The sequence below is a fragment of the Scyliorhinus torazame genome, chromosome 20 (genome assembly GCF_047496885.1).
Source record: "Scyliorhinus torazame isolate Kashiwa2021f chromosome 20, sScyTor2.1, whole genome shotgun sequence".
In the NCBI taxonomy this organism is placed as follows: domain Eukaryota; kingdom Metazoa; phylum Chordata; class Chondrichthyes; order Carcharhiniformes; family Scyliorhinidae; genus Scyliorhinus; species Scyliorhinus torazame.
Window position 1 is genome coordinate 62340685 of NC_092726.1, and position 16741 is coordinate 62357425.

The following is a 16741-nucleotide window of genomic DNA, read 5'->3' on the forward strand; positions in this document are numbered from 1 at the left end:
GTGTGCGGGGGGGGGGGGGTTACTGTGTGTGTGGGGGGTGACTTAGTGTGTTTGTAGGGGGTTAGTGTGTGTGTGGGGAGTTTAGTGTGTGGGGGGGTAGTTTATCTGTGGGGGGTTAGTGTTATTGGGGGTGTTTAGTGTGCGTGAGGGGTTAGCGCATGTTTGTGGGTGTTGATGTGTGGGGGGTGTTAGTTCGTATCTGTGGGGGGGGGCTAGTTGTGTGTGGGGAGTTAGTGTGTGGGGTCGGTGGTTCGTGAGTGTGTGGGGGGGGTAAGTGTTTGCGGGGAGTTAATGTGTCTGTGGGGTGGGTCTAGTGTGTGCGGGAGTTAGTGTGTCTGTGGGGGGGTTAGTGTGTGTGTGGGCTTACTGTGTGTGGGGGGTTAGTGTGTGTGGGGAGGGGTTAGTGTGTGTGGGGGGATTACTGTGAGTGGGGTGTTAGTGTGTGTGTGTGTGTGAGGGCGGTGAGTGTGTGTGTGTGTGTGTGGGGGTTTGTGTGTGTGGGTGGGTTAGTTTGTGTGTGTGGGTGCGTTTGTGGGTGTGTGAGGCGGGTACTGTGTGTGTGAGGGTTAGTGTGTGTGTGGGGCGTTTAGTGTGTGTGGGGGTGGTTAGTGTGTGTGGGGCGTTTAGTGTGTGTGGGGGTGGTTAGTGTGTGTGAGAGGGGTTTAGTGTGTATATGGGGGTATTAGTGAGTGTGTGGGGGTTGGGGGGAGTGTGTGGGGGGGTTTAGTGTGTGTGTGGGGGGTGTTAGTGTGGTTGTGGGGTCAATGTGTGTGGGAGGCTTAGTATGTGGGTGGGGAGGCTAGTTTGTGTGAGGGGGTTTAGTGTGTGTGCGGGTGGATTAGTGTGTGGGAGGGGGTTTAGTGTGTGTGGGGGGTTAGTGTTATTGGGGGTGTTTAGTGTGTGTGTGACGGGGGTTAGAGTGTGTGGAGCGGTTTGTGCGTGTGTGTGGGGGGTTAGTTGTGTGTGTGTGTGTTAGTGTGTGTAGGGGGTTAGTGTGTGGGGGGTGCTAGTGCGTATGTTTGGGGGTTAGTCGTGTGTGGGGTTAGTGTTTGTAGGGGGTGTTAAACTGTGGGGGGTTATTGTGTGTGTGTGTGGGGTCAAGTGTGTGGGGGACTTAGTGTTTGTGTGAGGGTGGGGTTAGTGAGTGTGTGTGGGGGTTTAGTGTGCGTGTCGGATGTTACTGTGTGTGTGGGTTTGTGTGGGTGGGTGGTTAGTGAGTGTGTCGAGGATTACTGTGTGTGGGGGGTTAGTGTGTGTGTTTGGGAGGCGGTTAGTGAGTGCGTGTGGGGTTTACTGTGTGAGGGGGGTTAGTGTGTGTGTGGGAGTGGTTAACGTGTGTGGGGGAGTGTTTAGTGTGTATGTTGTGGTGGTTACCGTATGTGGTGGGTTAGTGTGTGGGGGGGCTCTTTGTGTTGGTGACGGGGGTTAGTATGTGTGAGGGGGTTAGTGTGTGTGGGGGGGTTAGTGTGTGTAATTTGGGGAGGTTAGTGTCTGAGGGGCGTCATTGTGTATGTGGCGGGGTTAGTGTGCGTGTGTGGGGCGGGGTAGTGTGTGTGAGGGTTGTTAGTGTCTCTGGGGGGGTAAGTGTGTGTAGTGGTGGGGTTAGTGTGTGTGAGTGTGTGGGGCGGGGGTTAGTGTGTGTGTGTTGGTGGGGAGTTAGTGTGTGTGTGGGTTGTTAGTGTGAGTGTGGGTGGGGGTCAGAGTGTGTGCGGGGAGGGGTCAGTGGATGTATGGGGGTTTTGTGCGCGTGTGGGGGGTTAGTGTGTGTGGGGGGGTTAGTGTGTGTGTGTGTGGGGGGGGGTTTCGTGTGTGTGTGGGTGTTAATGTATGTGTGGGGGGTTAGCGTGTGTGTAGGGTTTAGTGTCTGTATGGGGTTAGTGTGTGTGTGGGTGTGTAAGTGTGTGGGTGGGAGTGTTCGTGTGTGCCTGTGGGGGTTAGTGAGCGTGGGAGGATTAGTGTGTGTGGGGGTGATTAGTGTGTGTGTGTGTGGGAGGGTTAGTATGTGTTTGGGGGCTAAGTGTGTGTTAGTGGGGTGTTAGTGGGTGTGTGTGGGATGGTTAGTGGTTGTGGGAGGGTTAGTGTGTGTGGGGGTGATTGGTGTGTGTGTGGGAAGATTGATGTGTGTGAGGGTTAGTGCGCGTGTGGGAGGGTTAGTGTGTGTGGGGCGTGATTGGTGTGTGTGTGGGAAGATTGATGCGTGTGAGGGTTAGTGCGCGTGTGGGAGGATTAGTGTGTGTGTGTGGGTGTTTAGTGTGTGTCTGGGAAGATTCATGTGTGTGAGGGTTAGTGCGCGTGTGGGGGTGTTAGTGTGTGTGGGGGGAGTTGGTGTGTGTGTGGGGTGGTGGTTAATGTGTGCGTGGGGGTTTGGTGCGTGTGTGGGGGTTAGTGTGTGTGGGGGGGATATTGTTTGTACTGGGGTCAGTGTGTGTGAGGGATTAGTGTGTGTGCATGGGGATTAATGTGTGATGGGGGTTAGTGTGTGTGAGGGGGGTTATTGCGTGTATGGGGCGGAGGTTAATGTGTGTCGTTGGGTGTTAGTGTGTGTGGGGTTAGTGTGTGTGAGGGGGGTCAGTGAGTGTGAGTGGAGTTAGTGTGTGTGTGGGAGGTTAATGTGTGTGTAAGGGGAGTTAGTGTGTGTGTGAGAGTGGTTAGTGTGTTTGAGGGGGATGAGTGTGTGCGGGGGTAGATTATTGTCCGTGGGCTTCAGTGTGTATGGGGTTGGTTAGTGTGTCGGGGGTTAGTATATCTAGGGGGGTAAGTGAGTGTGGGGGTGGGGTTAGTGTGTGTGAGTGTGTGGGGGTGGGGTTGTATGTGTGGGGGGGGGTAGTGTGTGTGTGAGGGGTGTTAGTGTGTGTGGGGGAGTTAGTGTGTGTGAGGGGGGTTAGTGTGTGTGTGTCTGGCGTGGTTAGTGTGTGTGTGGGGGGGGGGTTGTCTGAGTGAGGGGGGTTAGTGTGTGTGCGGGGGTTAGTGTGTGTGAGGTGGTTTTGTGTGTGTTGGTGGGGTGTTAATGTGTGAGCGTGGGAGGGTTAGTGTGTGTGTGGGGCGGTTCGTGTGCCTATGGGAGGGTTAGTGTGTGTGTGGGTGTTAGTGTCTGTATGGGATTACTGTGTGTGTGGGGGTAGGTTAGTGTATGTGGGGCGTCAGTGTGTGTGTGGTTGGTTCGTGTGTGCGGGGGATTTAGTATGTCTGGGGGGATAAGTGTGTGTGTGGTGGGGTTAATGTGTGTGTGAGGGGTGTTAGTTTTTGTGGGGCGCTTAGTGTGTGTGAGGGGTTTAGTGAGTGTGTCTCGGGTTAGTGTGTGTGTTAGGGGGTGTTGTGTGTGTTTTTGGGGTGTTAGTGTGTGCGTGGGAGGGTTAGAGTGTGTGTGGGGGGTTGGGTGTGTATGGGAGGGTTAGTCTGTGTGAGTGCTAGATTCTGTATGGGGTTACTGTCTGTGTGGGGGTGTTAGTGTGTGGGTGGGAGTGTTAGTGTGTACCTGTGGGTGTTAGTGAGCATGGGAGTGTTAGTGTGTGTGGGGGTGATTAGTGTGTGTGTGTGGGAGGGTTAGTGTGTGTGTGTGGGGGTGCTAAGTGTGTGTTAGTGGGGTGTTATGGTGTGTGTGTGGGATGGTTAGTGGGCGTGGGAGGGTTAGTGTGTGGGGGGTGATTGGTGTGTGTGTGGGAGGGTTATAGTGTGGGCGGGGTCTTAGTGTGTGTTAGTGGGGTGTTAGTGTGTGTGTGGGATGGTTAGTGGATGTGGGAAGGTTATTGTGTGTGGGGAAGGTTAGTGTGTGGGAGGGGGTAGAGTTTCTGGGGGGTAAGTGTCTGTGGGTGTGGGGATAGAGTGTGTGAGTGTGTGTGTGGGGGGTTAGTGTGTGTGTGTGGGTGAGTTAGTGTGTGTGTTGGTGGGGAGTTAGTGTGTGGGTGAGTGGTTTGTGTGTGTGTGGGAGGGATAGTGTGTGGGGGGGGGCGAAGAGTGTGTTATTGGGGTGTTAGTATGTGTGAGGGGAGTTAGTGTGTGTTGGTGGGGTGTTAGTGTGTGTGTGGGTGGTTAGTGAGTGTGTGGGGGGTCATTGTCTGTGTGTGGGGAGGTTCGTGTGTGTGTAAGGGGAGTTAATGTGTGTGTGAGAGGGGTTAGTGTGTGTGAGGGGGATTAGAGTGTGTGTGGGAGTCCGTTAGTGTCTGTTGGGCGTCAGTGTCTGTGGGGTTGGTTAGTGTGTGGGGGTTAGTATGTCTGGGGGGGGGTAACTGTGTGTGAGGGTGGGGTTAGTGTGTGTGTGGGAGTTGGGGGGTTGTGTGGGTGGTCGGGGGTTTGTCTGTGTGTGGGGGAGTTAGTGTGTGTGTGGGGGAGTTAGTGTGTGTGTGAGGGGGGTTAATGTGTGTGTGTCTGGTGTGGCTATTGTGTGTGTTGGTGGGGGTTTGTGTGTGTGAGGGGGGTTTAGTGTGTGTGCGGGGGTCAGTGTGTGTGTGAGGTGGTTTTGTGTGTGTTGGTGGGGTGTTAGTGTGTGTGTTTGGGAGGGTTAGAGTATGTGTGGGGGTTAGTGGACGTATGGGAGGATTAGTGTGCGTGGGGGTTAGTGTCTGTATGGGGTTAGTGTGTGTGTGGGGGTATTAATGTGTGGTTGGGAGGGTTAGTGTGTGCCTGTGGGGGTTAGTGTGCGTTGGATGGTTAGCGTGTGTGGGGGTGATTAGTGTTTGTGTGTTGGAGGGATAGTGTGTGTGGGGCTAAGTGTGTGTTAGTAAGGTGTTAGTGAGTGTGTGTGGGATGGTTAGTGTGTGTGGGAGGATTAGTGTGTGTGGGGGTGGTTAGTTTGTGTGGGGTAGGTTAGTGTGTGGGGGCTAGGGTGTCTGGGAGTAAGTGTCTGTGGGGGTGGGGATAGTGTGTGTGAGTGTGTGCGGGGCTTAGTGTGTGTGTGGGGGTTAGTGTATGTGTGTTTGTGGGGTTATAGTGTGTGTGTGAGGGGGTGTTAATGTGTGTTGGTGGGGAGTTAGTGTGTGTGTGGGTGGTGAGTGTGTGTGTGGGATGGTTAGTGGATGTGGGAGGGTTATTGTGTGTGGGGAAGGTTAGTGTGTGGGAGGGGGTAGAGTTTCTTGGGGGTAAGTGTCTGTAGGTGTGGGGATAGAGTGTGTGAATGTGTGTGTGGGGGGTTAGTGTGTGTGTGGGTGAGTTAGTGTGTGTGTGTTGGTGGGGAGTTAGTGTGTGGGTGAGTGGTTTGTGTGTGTGTGGGAGGGATAGTGTGTGGGGGGGCTAAGAGTGTGTTATTGGGGTGTTAGTATGTGTGAGGGGAGTTAGTGTGTGTTAGTGGGGTGTTAGTGGGTGTGTGTGGGATGTTTAGTGGTTGTGGGAGGGTTAGTGTGTGTGGGGGTGATTGGTGTGTGTGTGGGAAGATTGATGTGTGTGAGGGTTAGTGCGCGTGTGGGAGGGTTAGTGTGTGTGGGGCGTGATTGGTGTATGTGTGGGAAGATTGATGCGTGGGAAGGTTAGTGCGCGTGTGGGAGGGTTAGTGTGTGTGTGTGGGTGTTTAGTGTGTGTCTGGGAAGATTCATGTGTGTGAGGGTTAGTGCGCGTGTGGTGGGGTTAGTGTGTGTGGGGGGAGTTGGTGTGTGTGTGGGGTGGTGGTTAATGTGTGCGTGGGGGTTTGGTGCGTGTGTGGGGGTTAGTGTGTGTGGGGGGGATAGTGTTTGTACTGGGGTCAGTGTGTGTGAGGGATTAGCGTGTGTGCATGGGGATTAATGTGTGATGGGGGTTAGTGTGTGTGAGGGGGGTTAGTGCGTGTATGGGGCGGAGGTTAATGTGTGTCGTTGGGTGTTAGTGTGTGTGGGGTTAGTGTGTGTGAGGGGGGTCAGTGAGTGTGAGTGGAGTTAGTGTGTGTGTGGGAGGTTAATGTGTGTGTAAGGGGAGTTAGTGTGTGTGTGAGAGTGGTTAGTGTGTTTGAGGGGGATGAGTGTGTGCGGGGGTAGATTAGTGTCCGTGGGCTTCAGTGTGTGTGGGGTTGGTTAGTGTGTCGGGGGTTAGTATATCTAGGGGGGTAAGTGAGTGTGGGGGTGGGGTTAGTGTGTGTGAGTGTGTGGGGGTGGGGTTGTATGTGTGGGGGGGTAGTGTGTGTGTGAGGGGTGTTAGTGTGTGTGGGGGAGTTAGTGTGTGTGAGGGGGGTTAGTGTGTGTGTGTCTGGCGTGGTTAGTGTGTGTGTGTGGGGGGGGTTGTCTGAGTGAGGGGGGTTAGTGTGTGTGCGGGGGTTAGTGTGTGTGAGGTGGTTTTGTGTGTGTTGGTGGGGTGTTAATGTGTGAGCGTGGGAGGGTTAGTGTGTGTGTGGGGGGGGGGGAGGGTTCGTGTGCCTCTGGGAGGGTTAGTGTGTGTGTGGGTTTTAGTGTCTGTATGGGATTACTGTGTGTGTGGGGGTAGGTTAGTGTATGTGGGGCGTCAGTGTGTGTGTGGTTGGTTCGTGTGTGCGGGGGATTTAGTATGTCTGGGGGGGATAAGTGTGTGTGTGGTGGGGTTAATGTGTGTGTGAGGGGTGTTAGTTTTTGTGGGGCGCTTAGTGTGTGTGAGGGGTTTAGTGAGTGTGTCTCGGGTTAGTGTGTGTGTTAGGGGGTGTTGTGTGTGTTTTTGGGGTGTTAGTGTGTGCGTGGGAGGGTTAGAGTGTGTGTGGGGGGTTGGGTGTGTATGGGAGAGTTAGTCTGTGTGAGTGCTAGATTCTGTATGGGGTTACTGTCTGTGTGGGGGTGTTAGTGTGTGGGTGGGAGTGTTAGTGTGTGCCTGTGGGTGTTAGTGAGCATGGGAGTGTTAGTGTGTGTGGGGGTGATTAGTGTGTGTGTGTGGGAGGGTTAGTGTGTGTGTGTGGGGGGGCTAAGTGTGTGTTAGTGGGGTGTTATGGTGTGTGTGTGGGATGGTTAGTGGGCGTGGGAGGGTTAGTGTGTGGGGGGTGATTGGTGTGTGTGTGGGAGGGTTATAGTGTGGGCGGGGTCTTAGTGTGTGTTAGTGGGGTGTTAGTGTGTGTGTGGGATGGTTAGTGGATGTGGGAGGGTTATTGTGTGTGGGGAAGGTTAGTGTGTGGGAGGGGGTAGAGTTTCTGGGGGTAAGTGTCTGTGGGTGTGGGGATAGAGTGTGTGAGTGTGTGTGTGGGGGGGTTAGTGTGTGTGTGTGGGTGAGTTAGTGTGTGTGTGTTGGTGGGGAGTTAGTGTGTGGGTGAGTGGTTTGTGTGTGTGTGTGAGGGATAGTGTGTGGGGGGCGAAGAGTGTGTTATTGGGGTGTTAGTATGTGTGTGTGGGGAGGTTAGTGTGTGTGTAAGGGGAGTTAATGTGTGTGTGAGAGGGGTTAGTGTGTGTGAGGGGGTTTAGAGTGTGTGTGGGAGTCCGTTAGTGTCTGTTGGGCGTCAGTGTCTGTGGGGTTGGTTAGTGTGTGGGGGGTTAGTATGTCTGGGGGGGGTAACTGTGTGTGAGGGTGGGGTTAGTGTGTGTGTGGGAGTTGGGGGGTTGTGTGGGTGGGCGGGGGTTAGTCTGTGTGTGGGGGAGTTAGTGTGTGTGTGGGGGAGTTAGTGTGCGTGTGAGGGGGGTTAATGTGTGTGTGCCTGGTGTGGCTATTGTGTGTGTTGGTGGGGGTTTGTGTGTGTGAGGGGGGTTTAGTGTGTGTGCGGGGGTTAGTGTGTGTGTGAGGTGGTTTTGTGTGGGTTTGATGGGGTGTTAGTGTGTGTGTGTGGGAGGGTTAGAGTATGTGTGGGGGTTAGTGAACGTATGGGAGGATTAGTGTGCGTGGGGGTTAGTGTCTGTATGGGGTTAGTGTGTGTGTGGGGGTATTAATGTGTGGTTGGGAGGGTTAGTGTGTGCCTGTGGGGGTTAGTGTGCGTTGGATGGTTAGCGTGTGTGGGGGTGATTAGTGTTTGTGTGTTGGAGGGATAGTGTGTGTGGGGCTAAGTGTGTGTTAGTAAGGTGTTAGTGAGTGTGTGTGGGATGGTTAGTGTGTGTGGGAGGATTAGTGTGTGTGGGGGTGGTTAGTTTGTGTGGGGTAGGTTAGTGTGTGGGTGCTAGAGTGTCTGGGAGTAAGTGTCTGTGGGGGTGGGGATAGTGTGTGTGAGTGTGTGCGGGGGTTAGTGTGTGTGTGGGGGTTAGTGTATGTGTGTTTGTGGGGTTATAGTGTGTGTGTGAGGGGGTGTTAATGTGTGTTGGTGGGGAGTTAGTGTGTGTGTGGGTGGTGAGTGTGTGTGTGGGAGGGTTAGTGTGTGTGGGGGCTCAGTATGTGTTAATGGGGTGTTAGTGTGTGTGGGATGGTTAGTGGATGTGGGAGGGTTATTGTGTGTGGGGAAGGTTAGTGTGTGGGAGGGGGTAGAGTTTCTTGGGGGTAAGTGTCTGTAGGTGTGGGGATAGAGTGTGTGAATGTGTGTGGGGGGGTTAGTGTGTGTGTGGGTGAGTTAGTGTGTGTGTGTTGGTGGGGAGTTAGTGTGTGGGTGAGTGGTTTGTGTGTGTGTGGGAGGGATAGTGTGTGGGGGGGATAAGAGTGTGTTATTGGGGTGTTAGTAAGTGTGAGGGGAGTTAGTGTGTGTTGGTGGGGTGTTAGTGTGTGTGTGCGTGGTTAGTGAGTGTGTGGGGGTGTCATTGTCTGTGTGTGGGGATGTTAGTGTGTGTAAGGGGAGCTAATGTGTGAGTGAGAGGGGTTAGTGTGTGTGAGGGGGATTAGAGTGTGTGTGGGAGTCCGTTAGTGCCTGTTGGGCATCAGTGTCTGTGGGGTTGGTTAGTGTGTGGGGGGTTAGTATGTCTGGGGGGGGGGTAAGTGTGTGTGGGGGTGGGGTTAGTGTGTGTGAGTGTGTGTGGGAGTTGGGGGGTTGTGTGGGTGGGCGGGGGTTAGTCTGTGTGTGGGGGAGTTAGTGTGTGGGGGGGAGTTAGTGTGTGTGTGAGGGGGGTTAGTGTGTGTGTGTCTGGTGTGGCTATTGTGTATGTTGGTGGGTGTTTGTGTGTGTGAGGGGAGTTTAGTGTGTGTGCGGGGGTTAGTGTGTGTGTGAGGTGGTTTTGTGTGTTGGTGGGGTGTTAGTGTGTGTGTGTATGGGAGGGTTAGAGTATGTGTGGGGGTTAGTGAGCGTATGGGAGGATTAGTGTGCGTGGGACTTAGTGTCTGTATGGGGTTAGTGTGTGTGTGGGGGTATTAATGTGTGGTTGGGAGGGTTAGTGTGTGCCTGTGGGGGTTAGTGTGCGTTGGATGGTTAGCGTGTGTGGGGGTGATTAGTGTTTGTGTGTTGGAGGGTTAGTGTTTGTGAGGGTTAGTGCTTGTGTGGGGGGTTAGTGTGTGTGGGGGTGGTTAATTTGTGTGGGGTAGGTTAGTGTGTGGGGGCTAGAGTGTCTGGGGGTAAGTGTCTGGGGGTGGGGGTGGGGATAGTGTGTGTGAGTGTGTGCGGGGGTTAGTGTGTGTGGGGGGGGGTTAGTGTATGTGTGTTTGTGGGGTGATAGTGTGTGTGTGTGTGGGGGGGGGGTTAGTGTGTGTTGGTGGGGAGTTAGTGTGTGTGTGGGTGGTTAGTGTGTGTGTGGGAGGGTTAGTGTGTGGAGGGCTAAGTGTGTGTTAATGGGGTGTTAGTGTGTGTGTAAGGTGGGTTATTGTGTGCTGGGGGGAGTTAGTGTGTGTGTGGGTGGTTAATGTGTGTGGGTGGGGGTCAGTGTGTTTGTGTGGGGGGGTTAGTTTGTGCGTGTTGGTGGGCTGTTAGTGTGTGTGTGAGGGGTGTTAGTATGTGTTGGTGGGGGGTTAGTGTGTGTGTGTTGGTGGGATGTTAGTGTGTGTGTGAGGGGTGTTAGTGTGTGCTGGTCGGGGGTTAGTGTGTATGTGGGGGTGTCAGTTTGTGTGTGTGGGGGGGGGGTATTGTGTGTGCGGGTGATGTGTGAGTGTGTGTGTGTGGGTGTTAGTGTGTGTGCATTCGGGGTCGAAGTGTATGTGGGGCGGTTAGTGTCTGTGTGGGCGGACAAGTGTATGTGTGGGGGTGTTAGTGCGTGTGGGGGGGGTAGGTGTGTGTTAGTGGGTTGTTAGTGTCTGAGTGAGGGGGGTAGTGTGTGCTGGTAGGGAGTTAGTGTGTGTGTGGGTGGTTAGTGTGTGTGGGGGGTGTCAGTGTGTGTGTGGGGGTGAGTGTGTGTGTGGGGGCGGGGGGTGTTAGTGTGTGTGTGTGGGGGTAGTGTGTGTGTATTCGGGGTATTAGTGTGTGTGGGGCGGTTAGTGTGTGTGTGGGGGGCGGGTGGTTAGTATGTGTGTGTTGGGGGTGTCAGTGTGTGCATTGGGGGGTTAGAGTGTGTGGTTGGGGGGGTTAGTGTGTGTGTGGGCGTGTTAGTGTATGTCTGGGGGTGTTAGAGCGTGTGGGGGGTGTCAGTGTGTGGGGGGGGGGTCAGTGTGTGTGGGGGGTTAGTGTGTGTGGGTGGCGTTTAGTGTTTGTGTGGGGAGGAGGGGGGTCAGTGAGTGTGGGAAGCTTTAGAGTGTGTGTGGGTGTGTTAGTGTGTGTGTGTGGGGGGTCAGTGTGCGTGTGGGGGTCAGTGTGTGTGAGGGGGGGTCAGTGTGTGTGTGGGGGGTCAGTGTGTGGGTGGGGAGGGGTTAGTGTGTGTGTGGGGGGTAGCGTGTGTGGGGGGAATTAGTGTGTGTGAGGGGGTTAGTGTGTGTGGGGTATTAGTGTCTCTGAGGAGGGGTAGCGTGTGTGTGAGGTGGGTTAGTGTATGTGTTTTGGGGAGGTTAGTGTCTGTGGGGCGTCAGTCTGTGTGTGGGGGGTTAGTGTGAGTGGGGTTAGTGTGCGTGTGAGGGGGATAGTGTGCGTGTTTGTGGGGGGGGGCTTAGTGTGTGTGTGTGCGGAGGTGGTTAGTGTGTGTGAGGGGGTTAGTGTGTGTGTGTCTGGCGTGGTTAGTGTATGTGTGTGTGGGGGGGGGGGTTGCGTGAGTGAGGGGTGGTTAGTGTGTGTGAGGTGGTTTTGTGTGTGTTGGTGGGGTGTTAATGTGTGTGCGTGGGAGGGTTAGTGTGTGTGTGGGGGTTAGTGAGCGTATGGGAGGATTAGTGTGTGTGGGAGTTATTGTCTGTGTGGGGTTAGTGTGTGTGTGGGTATTAATGTGTGGTTGGGAGGGTTAATGTGTGCTTGTGGGGGTTAGTGTGCATTGGATGGTTAGCGTGTGTGGGGGTGATTAGTGTTTGTGTGTTGGAGGGTTAGTGTGTGTGGGGCTAAGTGTGTGTTAGTGAGGTGTTAGTGAGTGTGTGTGGGATGGTTAGTGTGTGTGGGAGGATTAGTGTGTGTGGGGGGGGGGTTAGTGTGTGTGCGGGTTAGTGCTTGTGTGGGGGGCTAGTGTGTGTGTGGGGGGGTTGGTGTGTGTGGGGCTGGTTAGTTTGTGTGGGGTAGGTTAGTGTGTGGGGGCTAGAGTGTCTGGGGGTAAGTGTCTGTGGGGGTGAGGATAGTGAGTGTGAGTGTGTGCGGGGGTTAGTGTGTGTGTGGGGGTTAGTGTATGTGTGTTTGTGGGGTGATAGTGTGTGTGTGAGGGGGGTTAGTGTGTGTTGGTGGGGAGTTAGTGTGTGTGTGGGTGGTTAGTCTGTGTGGGAGGATTAGTGTGTGGGGGGGGGCTAAGTGTGTGTTAATGGGGTGTTAGTGTGTGTGTGAGGTGGGTTAGTGTGTGCTGGGGGGAGTTAGTGTGTGTGTGGGTGGTTAATGGTTGTGTGGGTGGGTGTCAGCGTGTGTGTTAGGGGGGGTTAGTGTGTGTGTTTGGGGGGGTTAGTGTGTGTGGGTGGGTTAGTGTATGTGTGGGGGTATTAATGTGTATGGAGGGGGGTCACATTGTGTGGCGGCGTTGGTTTGTGTCGGGGGGGGTTAGTTTGTGCGTGTTGGTGGGGTGTTAGTGTGAGTGTGAGGGGGGTTAGTATGTGTTGGTGGGGGTTTAGTTTGTGTGTGTTGGTGGGATGTTAGTGTGTGTGTGAGGGGGGTTGGTGTGTGGTGGTGGGGGGTTAGTGTGTGTGTGTTGGTGGGATGTTAGTATGTGTTTGTGTGAGGGGTAGTGTGTGTGTGTGCGGGGGGGGGGGTGTGAGTGTGTGTGTGTGGGTGTTAGTGTGTGTGCATTCGGGGTCTTAGTGTATGTGGGGCGGTTAGTGTGTGTGTGGGCGGATAAGTGTATGTGTGGGGGTGTTAGTGCGTGTGGGGTGGGGTAAGTGTGTGTTAGTGGGTTGTTAGCGTCTGAATGAGGGGGGTAGTGTGTGCTGGTGGGGAGTTAGTGTGTGTGTGGGTGGTTAGTGTGTGTGGGGGGTGTCAGTGTGTGTGTGGGGGGGTAGTGTGTGTGTGGGGGCGGGGGGTGTTAGTGTGTGTGTGTGGGGGTAGTGTGTGTGTATTCGGGTCTTAGTGTGTGTGGGGCGGTTAGTGTGTGTGTGGGGGGCGCGTGGTTAGTATGTGTGTGTTGGAGGTGTTAGTGTGTGTGGGGGTGTCAGTGCGTGAGGAGGGGTCAGTGTGTGTGGGGGGTTAGTGTGTGTGGGGTGGCGGTTCAGTGTTCGTGTGGGGGGGAGGTGGTCAGTGTGTGTGGGGGGCTTTAGTGTGTGTGTGGGTGTGTTAGTGTGTGTATGGGGGGGTCAGTGTGTGTGTGGGGGGTCAGTGTGTGTGAGGGGGGTCAGTGTGTGTGTGGGGGGTCAGTGTGTGTGTGGGTGGGGGGGTTAGTGTGTGTGTGGGGGGTAGCGTGTGTGGAGGGAGTTAGTGTGTGTGAGGGGGTTAGTGTGTGTGGGGTATTAGTGTCTCTGAGGAGGGGTAGCGTGTGTGTGAGGTGGGTTAGTGTATGTATTTTGGGGAGGTTAGTGTCTGCGGGGTGTCAGTCTGTGTGTGGGGGGTTAGTGTGCGTGTGTGAGGGCGGTTAGTGTGCGTGCGAGGGGGGTTAGTGTGCGTGTGTGTGTGGGGGGGGGTTAATGTGTGTGTGTGCGGGGGTGGTTAGTGTGTGTGAGGGGGTTAGTGTGTTTGTGTGTCTGGCGTGGTTAGTGTGTGTTTGTGTGTGGGGGGGGTTGTCTGAGTGAGGGGGGGTTAGTGTGTGTGCGTGGTTTAGTGTGTGTGAGGTAGTTTTGTGTGTGTTGGTGGGGTGTTAATGTGTGTGCGTGGGAGGGTTAGTGTGTGTGTGGGGGGGTTAGTGTGCCTATGGAAGGGTTAGTGTGTGTGTGGGTGTTAGTGTCTGTATGGGATTACTGTGTGTGTGGGGGTAGGTTAGTGTATGTGGGGCGTCAGTGTGTGTGTGGTCGGTTCGTGTGTGGGGGGGATTTAGTATGTCTGGGGGGGATAAATGTGTGTGGGTTTGGGGTTAGTGTGTGTGAGTGTGTGTGGAAGGGATAGTGTGTGTGTGCGTGGTGGGGTTAATGTGTGTGTTAGGGGGTGTTGTGTTTGTTTTTGGGGTGTTAGTGTGTGTGTGGGAGGGTTAGAGTGTGTGTGGGGGGTTGGGTGTGTATGGGAGGGTTAGTCTCAGTGTGAGTGCTAGATTCTGTATGGGGTTACTGTCTGTGTGGGGGAGTTAGTGTGTGGGTGGGAGTGTTAGTATGTGCTTGTGGGTGTTAGTGAGCATGGGAGTGTTAGTGTGTGTGGGGGTGATTAGTGTGTGTGTGTGGGAGGGTTAGTGTGTGTGTGGGGGGGCTAAGTGTGTGTTAGTGGGGTGTTATTGTGTGTGTGTGGGATGGTTAGTGGGCGTGGGAGGGTTAGTGTGTGGGGGGGTGATTGGTGTGTGTGTGGGAGGGTTATAGTGTGGGCGGGGTCTTAGTGTGTATTAGTGGGGTGTTAGTGTGTGTGTGGAATGGTTAGTGGATGTGGGAGGGTTATTGTGTGTGGGGAAGGTTAGTGTGTGGGAGGGGGTAGAGTGTCTGGGGGGTAAGTGTCTTTGGGTGTGGGGATAGAGTGTGTGAGTGTGTGTGGGGGGGTTAGTGTGTGTGTTGGTGAGTTAGTGTGTGTGTGTGTTGGTGGGGAGTTAGTGTGTGGGTGAGTGGTTCGTGTGTGTGTGGGAGGGTTAGTGTGAGGGGGGCTAAGAGTGTGTTATTGGGGTGTTAGTATGTGTGAGAGGGGTTAGTGTGTGTTGGTGGGGTGTTAGTGTGTGTGTGTGGGTGGTTAGTGAGTGTGTGGGGGGGGGGGGTCAGTGTCTGTGTGTGGGGAGGTTAGAGTGTGTGTAAGGGGAGTTAGTGTGTGTGTGAGAGGGGTTAGTGTGTGTGAGGGGTATTAGAGTGTGTGTGGGAGTCCGTTAGTGTCTGTTGGGCGTCAGTGTCTGTGGGGTTGGTTAGTGGGGGGGTAAGTGTGTGTGGGGTGGGGTTAGTGTGTGTGAGTGTGTGTGGGGGTTGGGGGGTTGTGTGGGTGGGAGGGGGTTATTCTGTGTGAGGGGTGTTAGTGTGTGTGGGGGAGTTAGTGTGTGTGTGAGGGGGTTAGTGTGGTGTCTGGTGTGGCTATTGTGTGTGTGGGTGGGGGTTTGTGTGTGTGAGGGGGGTTTAGTGTGTGTGCGGGGGTTAGTGTGTGTGTGAGGTGGTTTTGTGTGTGTTGGTGGGGTGTTAGTGTGTGTGTGTGTGGGAGGGTTAGAGTATGTGTGGGCATTAGTGAGCGTATGGGAGGATTAGTGTGTGTGCGGGAGTTAGTGTCTGTATGGGGTTAGTGTGTGTGTGAGGGTATTAATGTGTGGTTGGGAGGGTTAGTGTGTGCCTGTGGGGGTTAGTGTGCGTTGGATGGTTAGCGTGTGTGGGGGTGATTAGTGTTTGTGTGTTGGAGGGTTAGTGTGTGTGGGGCTAAGTGTGTGTTAGTGAGGTGTTAGTGAGTGTGTGTGGGATGGTTAGTGTGTGTGGGAGGATTAGTGTGTGTGTGGGTGGGTTAGTGTGTGTGAGGGTTAGTGCTTGTGTGGGGGGTTAGTGTGTGTGGGGGGTTTGGTGTGTGTGGGGGTGGTTAGTTTGTGTGGGGTAGGTTAGTGTGTGGGGGCTAGAGTGTCTGGGGGTAAGTGTCTGTGGGGATAGTGTGTGTGAGTGTGTGCGGGGGTTAGTGTGTGTGTGGGGGGTTAGTGTATGTGTGTTTGTGGGGTGATAGTGTGTGTGTGAGGGGGTGTTAACGTGTGTTGGTGGTGAGTTAGTGTGTGTGTGGGTGGTGAGTGTGTGTGTGGGAGGGTTAGTGTGTGTGGGGGCTAAGTGTGTGTTAATGGTGTGTTAGTGTTTGTGTGAGGTGGGTTAGTGTGTGCTGGGGGGAGTTAGTGTGTGTGTGGGCGGTTAATGTGTGTGTGGGGGGGTCGGTGTGTGTGTTGGGGGGTTAGTGTGTGTGTTTGGGGGGTTAGTTTGTGTATGGGTGGGTTAGTGTATGTGTGGGGGTATTAATGTGCCTGGAGGGGGGTCACTATGTGTGGGGGCGTTGGTTTGTGTTGGTGGGGTTAGTTTGTGCGTGTTGGTGGGGTGTTAGTGTGTGTGTGAGGGGGGTTAGTATGTGTTGGTGGGGTTTAGTGTGTGTGTGTTGGTGGGATGTTAGTGTGTGTGTGAGGGGGGTTAGTGTGTGCTGGTGGCGGGTTAGTGTGTATGTGGGGGGTGTCAGTGTGTGTGTGTGGGGTAGTGTGTGTGTGTGCGGGGGGTGTGTGAGTGTGTGTGTATGGGTGTTAGTGAGTGTGTATTCGGGGTCTTAGTGTATGTGGGGCGGTTAGTGTGTGTGTGGGCGGATAAGTGTATGTGTGGGGGTGTTAGTGCGTGTGAGGGGGGGGTAAATGTATGTTTGTCGGTTGTTAGTGTCTGTGTGAGGGGGTAGTGTGTGCTGGTGGGGAGTTAGTGTGTGTGTGGGTGGTTAGTGTGTGTGTGTGGGGGGTGTCAGTGTGTGTGTGGGGGGTGTCAGTGTGTGTGTGGCGGTAGTGTGTGTGGGGGGGCGGGGGCTGTTAGTGTGTGTGTGTGGGTTAGTGTGTGTGTATTCGGGGTCTTAGTGTGTGTGGGGCGGTTAGTGTGTGTGTGGGGGGGCGGGTGGTTAGTATGTGTGTGTTGGGGTGTCAGTGTGTGCATTGGGGGGTTAGAGTGTGTGGTTAGGGGGGTTAGTGTGTGTGTGGGCATGTTAGTGTATGTGTGGGGGTGTAAGTGCATGTGGGGGGTGTCAGTGTGTTGGGGGGGGTCAGTGTGTGCGGGGTTAGTGTGTGTGGGGTGCGGTTTAGTGTTTGTGTGGGGGGCAGGGGGCAGTGTGTGGGGGGCTTTCATGTGTGTGTGGGTGTGTTAGTGTGTGTGTGGGGAGGGTCGGTGTGTGTGGGGGGGGGGTCAGTGTGTGTGAGGCGGTGTCAGTATGTGTGGGGGGGGTCAGTGTGTGTGTGGGTGGGGGGGTTAGTGTGTGTGTCGGGGGTAGCGTGTGTGGGGGCAGTTAGTGTGTGTGAGGGCGTTAGTGTGTGTGGGGTATTAGTGTCTCTGAGGAGGGGTAGCGTGTGAGTGAGGTGGGTTAGTGTATGTGTTTTGGTCAGGTTAGTGTCTGTGGGGCGTCAGTCTGTGTGTGGGGGGTTAGTGTGCGTGTGTGAGGGGGGTTAGTGTGCGTGTGAGGGGGGTTAGTGTGCGTGTGTGTGTGTGGGGGGTTGTGTGTGTGTGTGCGGGGGTTGTTAGTGTGTGTGAGGGGGTTAGTGTTTGTGGGGAGGTTACTGTGTGTGTAAGGGGTGTGTGTGTGCGAGGGGATTAGTTAATGTTAGTGTGTGTGTGAGGGGGATTAGGGTGTGCGCGTGGGTAGGTTAGTGTCTGTGGTGCTTCAATGTGTGTGGGTTTGGTTAGTGTGTGGGTGGTTAGTATGTCTGGGTGGGGTAAGTATTTGTGGGGGTGGGGTTAGCTTGTGTGAGTGTGTGTG